The sequence below is a fragment of the Panthera pardus genome, unplaced genomic scaffold (genome assembly GCF_024362965.1).
Source record: "Panthera pardus isolate Hobbes unplaced genomic scaffold, ASM2436296v1 HiC_scaffold_26, whole genome shotgun sequence".
NCBI classification, from domain to species: Eukaryota; Metazoa; Chordata; class Mammalia; order Carnivora; family Felidae; genus Panthera; species Panthera pardus.
Genome location: NW_026526832.1, coordinates 19,826,010 through 19,842,201, shown reverse-complemented (window position 1 = coordinate 19,842,201; position 16,192 = coordinate 19,826,010).

The following is a 16,192-nucleotide window of genomic DNA, read 5'->3' as shown; positions in this document are numbered from 1 at the left end:
AAAAAAGGTTTTTTAAATAGTATCCATGAGCCAGTTTATATTGTAAACATAAATTGAGCCTCCATCCAGCAGAAGGCGCCAGGCACCTGAAGAGACCTAACAATGGAACCTGCCTGCTGCTGGCAGATAGGGTGCTTCTGTGGTTCCACTGGGCAAACACCCATTGTCAGCTGTCTGCAGCGGTGGAATAATGGCTCTGGATGCCAGCGGAACACCACCCCTTTTTCATGGTCCTAAGATGGAGACAGTCACAGTTACGTGACAAAGAGCCCATATTTGCCACTCTCTTCACCAAAAGAGTTGGGTAACACCTGTGCCCTGGGAAGTCTTAAATGCATTCTGCATTCAGTAAATGCAGAATTTTAGAATCTTCATAATCGGAGCTTAGAAGCCATCCTGCACAGCCTCTCTATTCTAAATCAGAAACTGATGGGCGCCTGGGTGGCTCAGTCGGTTGGTTGAGCATCCAACTTCGATCCAGGTCACGATCTCACGGTTCATGAGTTCGAGTCCCACATCGGGCTTACTGCTATCAGCCTGTCAGTGTGGAGCCCACTGGGATCCTCTGTTCCCCTCTTTCTGCCCCTCCCCCATTGCACTTTCCCAAAAATAAATAAATAAAAATTAGAAACTGAGAGGCACCTGGGTGGCTCAGTGGGTTGGGCATCCAACTGTTGATTTCGGCTCAGGTCACGATCTCCTGGTTTCTTGAGATCAAGCCCCACATTGGACTCTGCACTGGTAGCATGGGGCCTGCTTGGGATTCTCTCTCTCCCTCTCTCTCTGCCCCTCCCTGACTCGTGCACATGAACACTTGCACTCCTCTCTCTCTCTCAGAATAAATAAATAACATTTTTAAAAAATTAGAAACTCAGCCACAGAGAGAGGAAAGAGCTTTTCTTCACTCACAGAGCTGGCTGGTGAGCAACCCTGCTGGCCTCTGAGCTCCTGGAAAACAGAATCTCTGTCATCCCTGTCTCCGTGTCCCCACTTCTTAGCCCAGTTCTCAGCTTAGAATAACTACTTACTGAGCGAACAAATGAATGAGGGAGTGGGTGAAGGAATGAGTTGTGGCTAGAACCCATATTATATTACAGATGTTAGAGATTTTGAGACTACATGTCTGGGCATCTATCAGCCTCTGGAAATTTCTCCAAAGTCCAAGAGGTCTAAATGAGGCAGATTTTTGGGTGCCTGGCTGGCTCAGTTGGTAGAGCATACAACTCTTGATCTCAGGGTTGTGAGTTCGAGTGCAATGTCGGATGTAGTGATTACATTAAAAAATAAAATCTTTAGAAGAATAAAAATAAACTAGGCAGGGGCATCTAAGTGGTTCAGTCAGTTAAGCCTCTGACTCTGGATTTCGGCTCAGGTCATGATCTCACAGTTTGTGCCCCGAGTTGGGCTCTTCACTGGCAGTGTAGCGCCTGCTTAGGATTGTCTCTCTCCCTCTGTCTGCTCCCCAGCTTTTGCTCGCTCGCTCTCTCTCTCTCTCTCTCTCTCAAAATAAATGGACATTATGAAACATATATATTAAAAAATAAACTAGGCAAATTTGTTTCTAAATTATGAAAATTATGATGTCTGGAACCCAAAGTAACCAAGAGAGCACTGAAGAGGTGGGTGTGGACAACAATACGTACTTGCTTCTATGGTCAAGCAAGTTATCCATTACAGAAGACCCATAAGCAGAGGGTGCCAGATCATAGCGTGGAAAAAAGAAATAGTGTTGAGTGTCCCCTGTTGGGAACATCAGCAATCAATAGAGAAAGTAGACTGGATATCCAAAGGGAAGCCACAGCCCCTGTTCTTCCTCTCCCCACTCGCTGCCTCCATGAAGTTTCTCCATCACCACCCGTCTCCACACCACCCCCAGGTGCATCCCACGCAGTTCCGTGAGTTTGCCGGGACTTACAGATCTACTTTGCTACTGTTCTTTGGGTAGTATGAGAGCTGTCATCATCTTCATCACATTAGTACTCTCCTCTCACTCAGGTACCCCTTCATTCATGACCTGCCTCCAAGAGTCCAATTAGCCACCGTTGCTGCCTGGCTGGGCCATAAACCAGCTTGTGGAGAGTCCCCTGTAGACTGTGGCTCTGTGGCCCTGAGTGGTAAACCCTCAGGTTCCCAACCAGGAGGGGAAGCCACCTGAGCCATAGATGCAAGTATGAAAAAAGTGGTATTTTATTGTCTGTTATTCATATTTTCCTAACCAGCAGAAAAGCTGAACGCAGGTTTATGGGCCATTTACGTTCCCTCCTTATAAACCCTACGTATTCTTTACCTACTTCCCTTTATCAATTTATAGAAACTTATATATATTAGAGATACTAATCTTTACTAAATCAAATACATTGCAAATATTTTTTGACTTCTGGGAAGAATTTATTTGTATATACATGGTATGAGATAGGTGTCTAATTTTATCTTCTTCCAGATGGCCAGCAAAATATGCCTGCATGATTTATTAAGTAAAGTGCCTATTGAATTTTCCTCTATAGGATGAAAAGGCCTCCTTTACTATATATTAAGCTCCCATAGATACTTCCATTTATTTCTGCTCACTCTTTATTCTTCTGTTAGTTATAACAAAAAATGGGAAATTACCTGAATGTTTAAATAGACCATCGTATATCCATACAATGAAATATGGTATGCCCATTTACCCATATACATATTACCTATGTAGCTATTAAAAGTAATAAATAAAACCTATATCTATTGGTCAGGAGGGACTTTCGTGATATAATAAGTAAAAAAAGGAAAATTACTAAGTATTATGGATAGACATGTGAAACATGGTATTTATTTTAAGAGGTAATAAAACTATCGTGTGTGGGTATACAACTCTGTGAATGTACTAAAAACCATAGAATTCTGCACTTTAAAAGGGTGAATTGCACAGCATGTGAATTATATCTCAATAAAGCTGTTTTCTTTTTTTTTTTTTAATGTTTATTTATTTTTGAGAGAGTGAGACAGAGCATGAGTGGGGGAGGGCCAGAGAGAGGGAGACACAGAATCCGAAGCAGGCTCCAGGCTCTGAGCTGTCAGCACAGAGCCCGATGTGGGGCTCGAGCCAGGAACCGTGAGAACATGACCTGAGCCGAAGTCAGACGCCCAACCGACTGAGCCACTCAGGTGCCCCAAAGCTGCTATTTTCTTTAATAAGTTTATTTTTTATTTATTTATTTTTTTTAGAGAGAGAGAGAGTGCACAAACGGGGTAGAGGGGCAGAGGGAAAAAGAGAGAGAATCCCAAGCAAGAGCTTGGGGCTCAATCCCACAGCCCTGGGATCATGACCTGAGCCAAAATCAAGAGTTGGACACAACCAGGTGAGCCACCCAGGCGCCCCTCCTTAATAACTTTAAATTTGTGTTTGTGCATGTTTGCAAGGGTATAGAGAAAAGGGTAGGAAGATCCACCCCAAGCTGTCCATATGGGGTTGGGATCAGGAAAGGAAGAGGGGATAATTAACTTTCCTTTATACACGTCTGTATTATTGAATATTTTGCACAGAGAATGTTAGTTTTGTCATTTTAAACTTTCAATAAAATAGCTTTCCAAATTTTGTACTATTACATCTTTCCAATGGGAGAAAAAAAAAAAAGACTCGGGCCTCAATGTTTATATGTTTGAATCCCTGCTGATAACAGCTGTTGTTCTTATTGGCTAAACTGATGAGAATGTACAACCGGTTCCAAATGCCCAGCCTCTAGAGGCATCCAGAAAGAACCAAATGCAGTTCAATCCAGCAGAGAAACAAGAAACTTTCAGAGTCCCCAGCTGAGCTGAAGAGAACTCACAAGATGGCTCTCACTGTACATTCACTAAGTTCTAGACAGACCCCGCACCACTCCAGACCCAGAGGTCCACGTGGACACCCTCTCTAGTCTTACCGTCAGCTTGCGTGGAGGCAGGGCTCATCAGAGCAGAAGGCAAAGGGCCATATACTGAGATGCCAGCCAAGGCTGTGGAGAGAGAACTGTAATTCAGTCCACTGTAAGATGAAACCATCCCTGCATGTAACAAGTGTCTCTCCAAGCCTCTTCAATCTTTCAAGCTTCCTCAGTTTCCTCAGTGTACAGGTATATGCACACGGGGCACACCCTGTGTGTGTGTGTATGCACTTGCTTGCTGAGTGTGGAGCCCGTTTAAGATTCTCTCTCTCTCTCCCCTCTCTCTCTGCCCCTCTCCCCCGCTCCTGGGCTCTCTCTCTCCCTCTCTCTCAAATCAAAAAGAAAAAAGAAGCACAATCCAAGTAAAACTTACACAGAGGTGTCCCAGGCATATTAGTAATACGTACGACAGTGAAGAGATGGCCTGGTAATTTGGTGTGCTGATGAGCAGGCCGCACGTGGGTGACCCCCATGCTAACTGCTGGACCAGGATTATGACACACCAAACCCAAGGTCACCAACCCCAGAAGGCTTACTGGGGAAGAAGGAGCAGCTAGATGGATGGGTCGGCACACCCAGCCCCAGGGGCCGTTGGCGGTAACCAGTGCGTCTCATTCTCTCTCCCAGAACCTAGACCAACCAGGAGAAGCCAGTCCTGCAAGAACCCACAAGAGATTTCCAGGGGTCACATAGGCCTGGGGCCTCACTGGGCTCTCCTCCTGGGGCCTCTCCCAGCCTCCCCATTCCACAGCCAAGGAAACAGAAGCCCAGGGAGGGTAAGTGAATTCTTGGGCAAAGAGTTTCTCCTGCCTGAGGTCAAGGGGACTTTGCAGGCATGAGGTGGGACAAGGGAGGGATTCTCAGTCCTGCTGCAGCAATGGGGATGACCCACCAGGGAGACAGGGAGGGGAGAGAAGTGACAGAGAAAAGAAAGACAGCATTAGACTATGACATGAGTCAGCCCCCAATCACCCTGCCAAGATCCTAGGGGATCTTGTGTTCCCCGAACCGATTCCCACCAAAAACAGAGTCCAACCCTCCTGGGGCCCCAGGGAGCACTCCAGCCCCTGCCCCTCTGTAAGGAGAGAAAGAGCTGAAGCCGTAGCAACCACCAGGTACTGCAGAACAAGGCAGGAGTCAGGGGACCTTCCCAGTCCCCTCCCTCCTGCACTGTCCTCACTTGTGCAAGATTCTGACTTTGGAGATCCCTCTAAAATATCCCTTTGGCCCTTGCTATGGACTGAATTATGTGTCATCCCCCCAATTCATTTTTTCAAGTCCTAACCCCGGTACCTGGGAGACAGGGTCTTTAGAGGTCATTAAGATAAAATGAGGTCATTAGGATGGGCCCCAAGGCAATGTGATTGGTCTCCTTATAAGAAGAGGACAAACGGACACAGATGGGTATAGAGGAAAGATCAGGCGGAGGTACAGGGAGAAGGCGGCCATCCGCAAGCCAAAGAGAGAGGCCACAGAAGAAACAGCCATGTTGGCACCTTGATCTTGGACTTTCCACCTCCAAACTGTGAGAGAATATGTTTCTGTTGTACCCCCAATCTGTGGTACTTTTTGTTGTGGTTTTAAGTAAAAAAATTTTAAGCCATCTCTGATGAGGGACCATAAGGCAAGCTGAGGGCAAAGTACAGGCTAAAACCCCACCACCACCACCCCCCACCCAGGTGGGATATGGGTGATATTCCTCAGGCACTCCTGGCTGCCCAAAAACAAAGGAAAGGAAAGGAAACAAATGAGTAACTGATAGAAATCACAGTCATGCAGGACAGGAGTCTCCATCAGTTTACAAATATCTTAGTAAATTACAAGAAAAAGGCAATCTTATCAATAGCCTCATCTCCAGAAATGTATAGGCTCAGTTTCCTGGGGCCCCAACATCACCCCTCCATAGGCAAGAAGGAAATGGCACGGTAAAGTTAAATTTCCTAATAACCTGCAGCCCATTGACAAATACTTGAGGCAAATACAGAGTATATAACATTTCTCCAGGAACCCCCTGCCTTCATAATGTTAATGCCTTACTAAGAGGAAAAACAACCTTAGCTTGAAGTAGCAAGGCCTCAAGTATCTTAAAGAATCCTCTTTAGCATATCAAAGTCCCTCTGGAGGCCTCCCTTTTGTCTTTACCTCCCAATTCCATAGTCTATAACCAATCACTCTTCACAACCCCCTGGGCACCATTTTCTGCCCACCAGCCTTGTCCCCGTGCTTGAACAAAATCACCTTTTTTTGCACCAAAGAGGTCTTCAAGAATTCTTTCTTGGCCGTTGGCTCTGGACCCCCACCGTCACCCCAAAACTTCATCAATCTCTACACCCAACATGGGGCTTGAACTCACAACCCCAAGATCAGGAGTCACACGCTCCACCGACTGAGCCAGCCAGGCCGGCGCCACCGAGTCTGTGGTACGTTGTAAGTCAGTCAGCCCTGGCAAACGAAAACAGCCCTCATCTACCACCCGGATCTCACTGTTCTAGGGGCATCCACAAGAAGACAATCCAGGTATGACAACAGGAAGGGACCGGGGGCTCACTACAGAGAACGAGTATGGAGGCTGTGGGGTGAGAAGGTGAAACGTCACCATGGCAGACATGTGGCGTGGGCTGTTCAGGGCAGCCAAGTGGGGGTGCACAGAAGAGTGTGTCCTGAGTGAAAGGAATGGGTCCCTGCGTGCTTGGGAGGGAGTCCCAGACTCGTCTGGGGCCTTTTCCACCGGAACCCCCAGGCAGAGACCCTTGAGTAGGAAGAACTGTAGAGCTAGCTCATGGTAGGAAGAGAAGCCTGCCACCCCTCGGCTCAGGTCCACCTTCTCAGGTGGCAAGAACAGCAGGCCACAGGTCCAGGGGGAAATCTGAAGGAAAATAAGCCTCATTAGACCATCCCACTGGCGACACCTGTGCAGACATTGAAATTAGAAAGTGATTATAAAAAGGAGAGGCAGACCACATCGATAAAGAACTTTCTATGTTCCGAGGGCTTTCACGTGAGCGGATATGCACCCATTCCTCCTGACAGGTCTGAGAGGTGAGCGTCGGGATCTCCGTCTTCCATCCGAGGTAGTAAATAACCAGGAGAAGGGAACCGAAGCCTGGCACGGGACAGCCCCAGGTTTGGACCCAGACTCTGGCTGCAGCTCCGTGACCCAGGCAAGTAGCTCATTCCCTCTTAGGCCACGGGGATGAGAGATCCTTCTCGCTGGGGTACTGTGAGGGTTGAACACATTGATGTGGGGGAAGCGTCTGCCCCCAAAAAAGGGTAGCTGCTACTATTCTTGGGATTCTGCCCTACCGCAGTCCCACACGGACGCGTTTCGCGAGGCTGAGGGGCCGCGGCAGGAGTGGGGCTGGAACAGTCGGCAGACCCAAGTCCCAGGAACGACCACCAGGACCAGACCCCCTGGTACCTAGCGGTATGATGTGAGGTCCGGGAGTGAATAACCAAGAACGGATTCTTGAGATGTTTTCAGTTGGGGGGGCGGGGGGGGGGGGAAGCGGTGTTATTAAAGCACAGGGATGGGACCCGTGGGCAGAAAGAGCTGCATTGGGATTGTGAAGGATATACTTGTAAAGTGGGGGGAGGGGTGGGTAGAGACGGAAGGAAGTTTCCAAATCCCAAAGGATTTTCATATGTTAAAGAAGACTTACGAGATCCTGGAGGCCTGGCTGTTGTCAAGCTAAGGGTTTTTTTTTTTTTTTTTTTTTTTTTTTTTTTTGCCTCTAGCGAAGCATCAACATGAAGACACTTGGGAGTCTGGAGGAATGTCATACACTGGTGGCCTCAAGTGTTTGTCAATGGGCTGCAGGCTGGAAGAAAATTTAATTTTATCTACACTTCCTTTTGCCTTTGTTCTCCACATCACCAAGCAAGGAGCACAGCCACACAAACGGGGGTGCTGGCCTTTGAAAGTCCTTCAAGGGTAGCCCCGGGCCCTATTTCAGGATGGCTATGCAAGGCTGGCTCAGAGGAGAGCAGTCTCAGGGGCTAGGACTCGGTGGGGCTCAGGGGTTTTAAGCAATTCTGAAAGGTTGTCACCAGCTATTGAGTAAAATTGGTCACCCTCAGCTCCACAGCAAAGAGACTAATCTGCCATGACATCTTGAATTTATTCAGTGCTTTTCTGCCAAGGAGATCAAAGTACTTCAAAATAATTTCCACTAAACTTCTCTGAAAAAGAAGCCAGTGGGAAAAAAAACATTTCACCTATGAACTGTGCTTGACATCAGTCATAGCCTCTGAAGTTTTATAATTCTTCATGATTTACAAAATGCCTTTGTATATAATCCCCAGTGGCACTCTGGGAAGTAGACAGACGGGTGAGATTGACCCCACGTTACAGGTGGGTAACTGGAAGCCCAGGGAGCTTGAGCGCATCTCCAAAGTGAGGGCGGCACGTTGGTATTGAGTTCCACGCAGATCCCAAGCAGGGCGCGGTTCCTGGAAGGCCTTTGAATCTAGCAGCTGGTAACAGTGCCGGAAGCACCCACTCTCCGAATCCCGAGAAGCCAGTGCTGGATACAGTGGAAGCAGCCATCTGCAGTGCCTGATGGGGGTGGAGGGCCAGAGCCATCCTGGCTGCAGGACCCTGGGACCCCAGCCAGTCCCACACTGGGAGGTATCCTCCAGGCATGGCCATGTTTGCTATTTTCTCCTTCCCAGGGTGCCCCCAAATCCCTCCCATGTTGTCAACCCGGCCCTCTCTCCCCTCCCCGCAGGACTCACCTTCTCCAATCCTACCCCTCCATCTCCCCTCTGCTTTTCGTTTCTTGCTCTTCACGGGACATTTCTCCTGGTCTGTGGACTTGGCCAGGGCCACATCCTGAAGCTGGAAAGAACCTTCCCCGACCCTGCTGGCCCTCCCCTCAGCTGCTGTCTACACCACCAGGGCCATTTCCTCTCCCTGCCAACTTTCCCCTGGCCCCAAGACAGTGCTTGCATCCATTGTCTCCCCACCTACCCCTGAGCCTTCAAGGGACCTCCACCCTCTCCCTGTACTGCGACTGCTCACCACACACCGTCACGACGGCCTTCTACTAGGGGGTCTCCCACTGCGGGTGCTGTGCCAGCCACCCTTAATCTGACCTTGAGAGAAGGGTCCAGGCGAGGCAGCACAGGCTCACTCAGCTCGGGGCTGGAACTCACAACCACTGTGGCTCCCTGCTCCGCCACAGCCCCTCTGGTTGGGCCGTGTGTGTGCTTGGCCCAGGGGAGGCCTCCCCCATGTTAGAAAAAAAACCCACTGACCCAATCAAAGGAGGGATGCGGAGACTGGGAGCACAGTGAAGAGAGGCTTTAATCAACATTCTTGGAAGAGCAGGTGATGGACAGGCACTCTCCCGGGCAGTTACAGCAGACAATTTATCTCCTAGCATGCAAGTCCCTCCCCTGGTTCCTCATTGGCTGAGTGTTACAGAGGTTACAGCCTCACCCAGATGTGGCCTATGCCCGTGTAAGGCAAAAAGTAGTCTGATCGGAACAAATGTACATTCCCTGAGGAATGAGACTTTCAGTCCCTCTTCCCTTTGTTCTTTGGCACATGCTCATTGCAAAGCCTGTGAAAATAAGCCCACTAACCAGAGAGGGGAAACAGAATCAGGAAGTGCGGTGTCTAAGGCTTTGGGACTCCATTGTGGGGGGTGGGGGGTGTACACATTTCCAATAGGTTGTAAACCTATTGTTAATTAGCACAGCTTTGATTTGGTATTTCTGAGAATGAATCATCTCCCTTCTCACACCCCACCCTCAGCAGCTTCCTGTCTCCTGCCTACCTGGCCTGCTGCAAGTGTCCCAACGTTCCTCCTTTGTCCCTCTGCACTCACTCCTACACTCTCCTACACTCTCCCAGGCTTCAGCTGAGGGCTCTCTGCAGATGGCCTCTGAATGCTCCGTTGGCCTCCCAGCACCTCCTAGTTCCAAATCCTTGAGGTTACAGCTCCTTGGCTGCTCAACTTCCTGAGATCGTGCAATATAAGGTCTCCAAACCTAGACTCCTCCTCTTCCCCTCAAAGCCGTCTCCACCTTGCCACTTCTCCACTTCTGCCAGGGATGCTGGAATTCTCAGTCATTTGGGGCTTTTGTACAAGCCGGGCCTTTCCACAGGCCTGGCCAGTCACATATTCCTTCTCCCTGTAGCTCCTCAAACCACTGCTTCTTTATTCACTTCACTTACTTACAGCTGATCTATGGTCACCTTCCCACTGGCCTTGCCTATGCCTGGGAGACTCCCAGCCCTGAGCCCCCCAAGTCTCCTGCACATGCCTGGTTTTTTAAAATCATTCTAGTATACATAACGAGGTCAACCCAGGAAAGGGCCAGGGAAAACCCAGAAGCTGTGGTGTCTCAGGAGCTCCACATTTCCCAGCACAAGCTAAAAAGCAAAATGTTGGGGGCACCTGGGTGGCTTACTCGGTTAAGCTTCTGACTCTTGACTTCAGCTCAGGTCATGATCTCACAGTGGTGGGATGGAGTCCCACATTGGGCTCTGCACTGAACGTGGAGTCTGCTTGGGATTCTCTCTCTGTCAAAAATAAATAAATAAACATCTTTTTTTTTTTTTTAAAGACTCATCATTTATTTTTTTTAATTAAAAAAAATTTTTTTATTCTTTGAGAGAGAGAGAGAGAGAGGCAGAATGCAAGCTGGGTAGAGGCAGAGAGAGGGAGACACAGAATCTGAAGCAGGCTTCAGGCACTGAGCTGTCAGCACAGAGCCCAATGTGGGGCTCAAACTCACAAACTGTGAGATCATGACCTGAGCTGAAGTCAGTTGCTTAACCTACTGAGGCACCCAGGCCCCCCAGATAAATGTTAAAAAAAAAAAAAAAAAAAAGGCAAAATGTTGGCCTCACACCTGCTCAGACTTTAACCTTCTCCCAAATCCAAACACTCTGACAGTGTTATAGAACTTAAACCGCTTCCTGAACTGACTTCTCCAGGGAGGCACAGGATTCAAAGTCAGGCAGACCTCAGCCTGAAACCTACCTGCCCCACCCACTTGCTGTATGACCAGTAAGTTGGTAACTTAACTTCTCTGAGCTTCAATTCTCTCATCTGAAAATTTAATCGAGTTGTTGAAAGGATTAAACTTAAACTGGGTAATATGTATAAAGCATACTTCCTGGCACCTCACTCAGGAAGTAGTGGCCTCTGTCTTTACTGGAGACCAAGATATACCCCAGGCGCACCCCCAGCCCCCCTTCTACACTCTATGCCTCAGCCTTGGAGGCTTCCCCCAGTGCAGGAAGGGCAGACATGGCTCCTCAGGAGTCATCAGCAAGGGGAGAGCATGTGACAGAAAACACCTTGATTATTTTGTTTACGTTTATTTATTTTGAGAGGGGGCAGGGGCAGAGAGAGGGAGAGAGAGAGAATCCCAAGCAGACTCTGCACTGTCAGAGCAGAGCCTGATGCCGGGCTTGAACTCACAAACTGCAAGATCATGACCTGAGCTGAAATCAGGAGTAGAGTGCTTAACTCACTGAGCCACCCAGGCACCCCCTTATCAAAACTCTTTAAAAAAAAAAAGCTTTATTCTTTTTTTTTTTTTAAGTTTATTTTGAGAGAGAGAGAGGGAGACAGCATGCATGAGGGAGGGGCAGAGAGGGAGAGAGAATTTCCCAAGTAAGGCTCCGTGCTGTCAGTGCAGAGTCTGCTTGGGTCTCTCTCTCAATCTCTCTCTCTCTCTCTCGATGAATAAATAAACTTAGGGGGGAAAAGGGCTGGAAAACCATTCTTAAAAAAAATAATAAAGCTAAAAAAAAAACGCTTAGAAGTATGAATCCCCAACAATCCTGCCATTTGGTTTTCCTTAATGAAATTAGACAAGAGGGGCACCTGGGTGGCTCAGTTGGTTAAGCATCCAACTTCGGCTCAGGTCATGATCTCACAGTTTGCGGGTTTGAGCCCCGCATCAGGCTCTGTGCTGACAGCTCAGAGGCTGGAGCCTGCTTCGGATTCTGTGTCTCCCTCTCTCTCTGCCGTTCCCCTGCTCATGCTCTCTCTCTCTCTCTCTCTCAAAAATAAATAAACATTTTTAAAAAATGGAAACAATTAGACAAGGATACCAAGATAGCTGTTCACAAATGTTTGTTCTGGGCTGTTTATAATAGTAAAAAAATGCAACAACCTGGTCCAAAAATAGTCTAGTCTATAGGTAGAGTTCCTAATTGCAAGCAAAAGAAACCATTTCTGGCTGATCTGGGTGGAAAAGGGATTTATTAAAAGGATATCACATAGCTCTAGGTATGTAGCTGGGAGTGGTGGATGATGTGGGAAAGCAAAGACAAATGAAAAATTTCCTTACTGCCTACAGCCCATTGACACATCCTTGAGACAGCCAGAGTGACCTTCCTCTAGGAGCTCAGCTGCCTCGATGATGACACTTTGCTAAGGACAAACAAAAAGGAATCCTAGCTTAACATTCTCCTGACCCCTCAGGATCCTGTAAGGCTACTTTAACATATAAAAATCCCTTTGGAAACTTTCTTTATCTCTACCCCCGCAAGATATACATTGGCAACCATACTCTAAGCATATGGCCCATATGCTTAGATATACATATACAGCTGAAGGGTCTCATGGCTACGGTTATCACTAGACAGTGATAAGTGACCTTTTCTTAACAATAACTAACCCCCTCAAGGTCCTGGATACCTTGCTTCCAAAATTCCTTAGAAACTTATGCTCTCCCTAACTCCCTAACCCCCTCCCACCTTGAAGCTATATAATCAGTCACCATTCACAACCCAAGTGCAGCTCTTTCTGCCCATGGGTCCTGTTCCCATGCTTTGGTAAACCACCTTTTTGCACTGAAGGCTGCTCAAGAAATCTTTCTTGGCCATTGGCTCCAAATCCCAACACTTCAAACAGCATCAGTGGGTACCTGGGTCATGGACAGAACTGGTACAGTGGGCTTACCACTACCTTTCCAACCAGAGTGGTGCCAAGCTCTAGTCATTACCACCAGCTCCACTGCTGTGGGCTGCCCAAGCAATGCGCCGTCTTGCTGAAGAGTTCCTCTAGGGCCTCTCTGCTTTTATGCCACCAGTTCCTAGTTCAAATATGGGGTGGATGTGCCTGATGGGCAGAATCTGGATCCCATGCTTGTGCCCCACTGGCAAGGGAGCCTGGGAACCAGTTTGGGACTTTTGGTTTCTATAGAGGTAGTCTGGCTCTGTTTCTCCTCATGCTGGAAGGGAATTTGGATGCTGAGAGACCAAAAAGATTGACACATGTGCAGCAGATTAGGAAATGGGTAAAATAAATGATGATGCCTGAATAGAAGAAGTGGGATACTATGGTGAGGGGGCTGAATCTAAATCTACAAACTTTAGTTTCCTAGCTGAAGTTGATTCTTATCACAAGTGCCCATTCGGTGGGGGTGAGAGAAGCAATAGTAAATTAATCTCAGAGAATTTATGGCTCCTCTCCTGTGGAGTGTGTCTAAATTCTGGAGGCTTACACAGAGTAACAGCAAACACCCTCTGCTCTAGATTCTCCATGTCATTTGGACAATCTCCCATCCCCCCCAGTGGCGCGGGGTAGAGGGAATAGACACCCTTTCTTTGGTGTCCACAGAGGCTGTGCTCAGCCCTTGTCACCTTCTCTGTCGCTCTACTCAGCCCAAGTCTGGAAATATTAATCCAACCTCCAGAGCATGAATAAGACTTACTCAGACTTCTGGGGCTCCTGGGTGGCTCAGTCAGTTAAGCATCTGACTTCAGCTCAGGTCATAATCTCACAGTTCGTGAGCTCGAGCCCCACGTCGGGCTCTGTGCTGACAGCTCAGAGCCTGGAGCCTGCTTTGGATTCTGTGTCTCCCTCTCTCTCTGCCCCTCTTCTGCTCTCTCTCTCAAAAATAAATAAACTTTAAAAAAATAAAAAAAAAAAGACTTACTCATACTCCTATATTCTTCAAAATCTATTGATGATGCCTCAGTTCCTTCCTAGCCTGAGGGGTAGGCTTTGGAAACACTAAAGGCAGGAATTAACTCCTTTTTTCCGCTTTCTGCTTTTCCTGAAGCAGTGAATGTTGAGTCCCCTAGCTGACTGAATGGAGAAAGAACCAAGGAAATATGTAGAAATATCCCTCAGTAGACATTTCAAAACAGTCCCCCTTCACACTCTGTACTTACTGATATCTTTTTCAGAAAGGTAAAATCAGGGATGCCTGACTGGCTCAGTTGGCAAAGCATGTGACTCTTGATCTTGGGGTTGTAAGTTTAAGGCCCACATTGGGTCTTTAAAACTAATTAGTTAATTAATTAATTTAAATAAATAAATATTAAAACAAAATATTTAAAATAAATAAAATTTAAAAACAAAAATAATCTAAGTAATGAAAATATGATAAAAAAAAGAGGTAGGGGCGCCTGGGTGGCTCGGTCAGTTAAGCGTCCAACTTCGGCTCAGGTCATGATCGCACAGTCCGTGAGTTCGAGCCCCGCGTCGGGCTCTGTGCTGACAGCTCAGAGCCTGGAGCCTGTTTCGGATTCTGTGTCTCCCTCTCTCTCTGCCCCTCCCCTGTTCATGCTCTGCCTCTCTCTGTCTCAAAAATAAATAAACGTTAAAAAAAAATTTTTTTTAATAAAAAATAAAAAAAGGGGTAAAATCATGACACAAACAAATATAAAATGAAGATATGTTCAAATTTTTTTTAACTCACTTATTACTGAGAGAATCAGCAAGCTATAACAATTATTAACAAGGACAATCCAAATAACAAAGACATCTATAGACAGGTTGCTGATATGAATTTGCTAATAATAGAGGCAAGACTGTTCTCTTTCACTGGATGAAATTGATTGCATCTTTACTGGAGAAAATGTATTTACATGTCTGTAAACAGGAATCATTTACAACTACCATCAATTCTTTACATTACATTTTATTCTAGAGAGTTACAGAATGATCAAAGATGAAACGCACAGACATGATAGAATTGGGTGAGCCCAGAAAGGTCCAAGCCTGGCCTTCCATAGAAAGGGAACTCTACTAATTTCCTAGGGTTGAGTACCACAACCCTAAATGGGTATTATAGAACAATGGAAATGTATATTTTCCCAGCTTGGGAAACTAGCAGTCCAGGATCAAGTTGTCTACAGGGCTATGCTCTCTCCAAAGGGGCTAGGAAAGAATCCTTCCTTGGCTCTTCCAGCTACTTGTGGTTCCTGGCAATCCTTGGTGGTCCTTGGCTTGTAGACATCACTCAGCCTCCATTGTTACATGGCATTTTCCCTGTGTATCTGTGTCTAAATTTCTCCCTTCTTTTTTTTTTTAAATGTTTATTTACTTTTGAGGGAGAGAGAGAAAGATCATGAGCACTAGCTGGGGAGGGCAGAGAAGGAAACAGAGGATCTGAAGCATGCTCTGCACTGACAGCAGAAAGCCTGATGAGGGGTTCGAACTCACAAACCATGTGATCATGATCTGAGCCAAAGTCAGACACTTAGCCGACTGAGTCACCCAGGTACCCCTAAATTTCTCCCTTCTTATGAGAACAGCAGTCGTATTGGATTAAGGCCCACCCTAATGACTTCATCTTAGTTTGATTAAATCTAAACACTTCTATTTCTCACAGTTCTGGAGATTGAAAGTCCAAGATCAGTGTGTCAACAGGGCACATGGTCTGGTAAGGACCCTCTTCAGCTCTCCTGGGCCCCTTTTATAAGACATTAATCTCATTCATGAAAGCTCTGACGTTATGACCTAATCATCTCCCAAAGGCCATACTTCCTAATACCATCATATTGGGCATTACGATTTCAATATATGAATTTGGGGGAAACACAAACATTCAGCCTGTAGCAGAGCCCAGTCATAGAGGGGCCCTCACACTCTCATGGGTTTTACCTCCAAGAACCCCACCAGTTTCTCATGATAAAGAGTAGAGAAGATCCCTTTAATATTTCTGGCATGGTAACCATTTTGAAATAAACCCAGAAGGTTCTCCCTAATAGGGACCTCCAAGGGAAACCTCACCAGAACCTTCTCTTACCTGAAGGAAGAACAATTAGCCAGCTATGACCATGTCTAGCCTCCCTGTCTCATGTAAGAGAAGGGAGAAAAAAGGCTGAGAAATGCTTCTGAAGGTCAGAGCCCAGGGACTCAGGCCTGCTAAAAACAATGAGATTTAATCGTAAGATTATGGAACACTTCTCTTTCCAACATCTTTCCACTACATCAACAGGCTTCAGGATACTAACAGTGGATTAACTGGGAAAGCTGCATATCACAGAGTCTATCTAAGAAGGAGTTCTTAGGGAAACCCAAAAATTACAG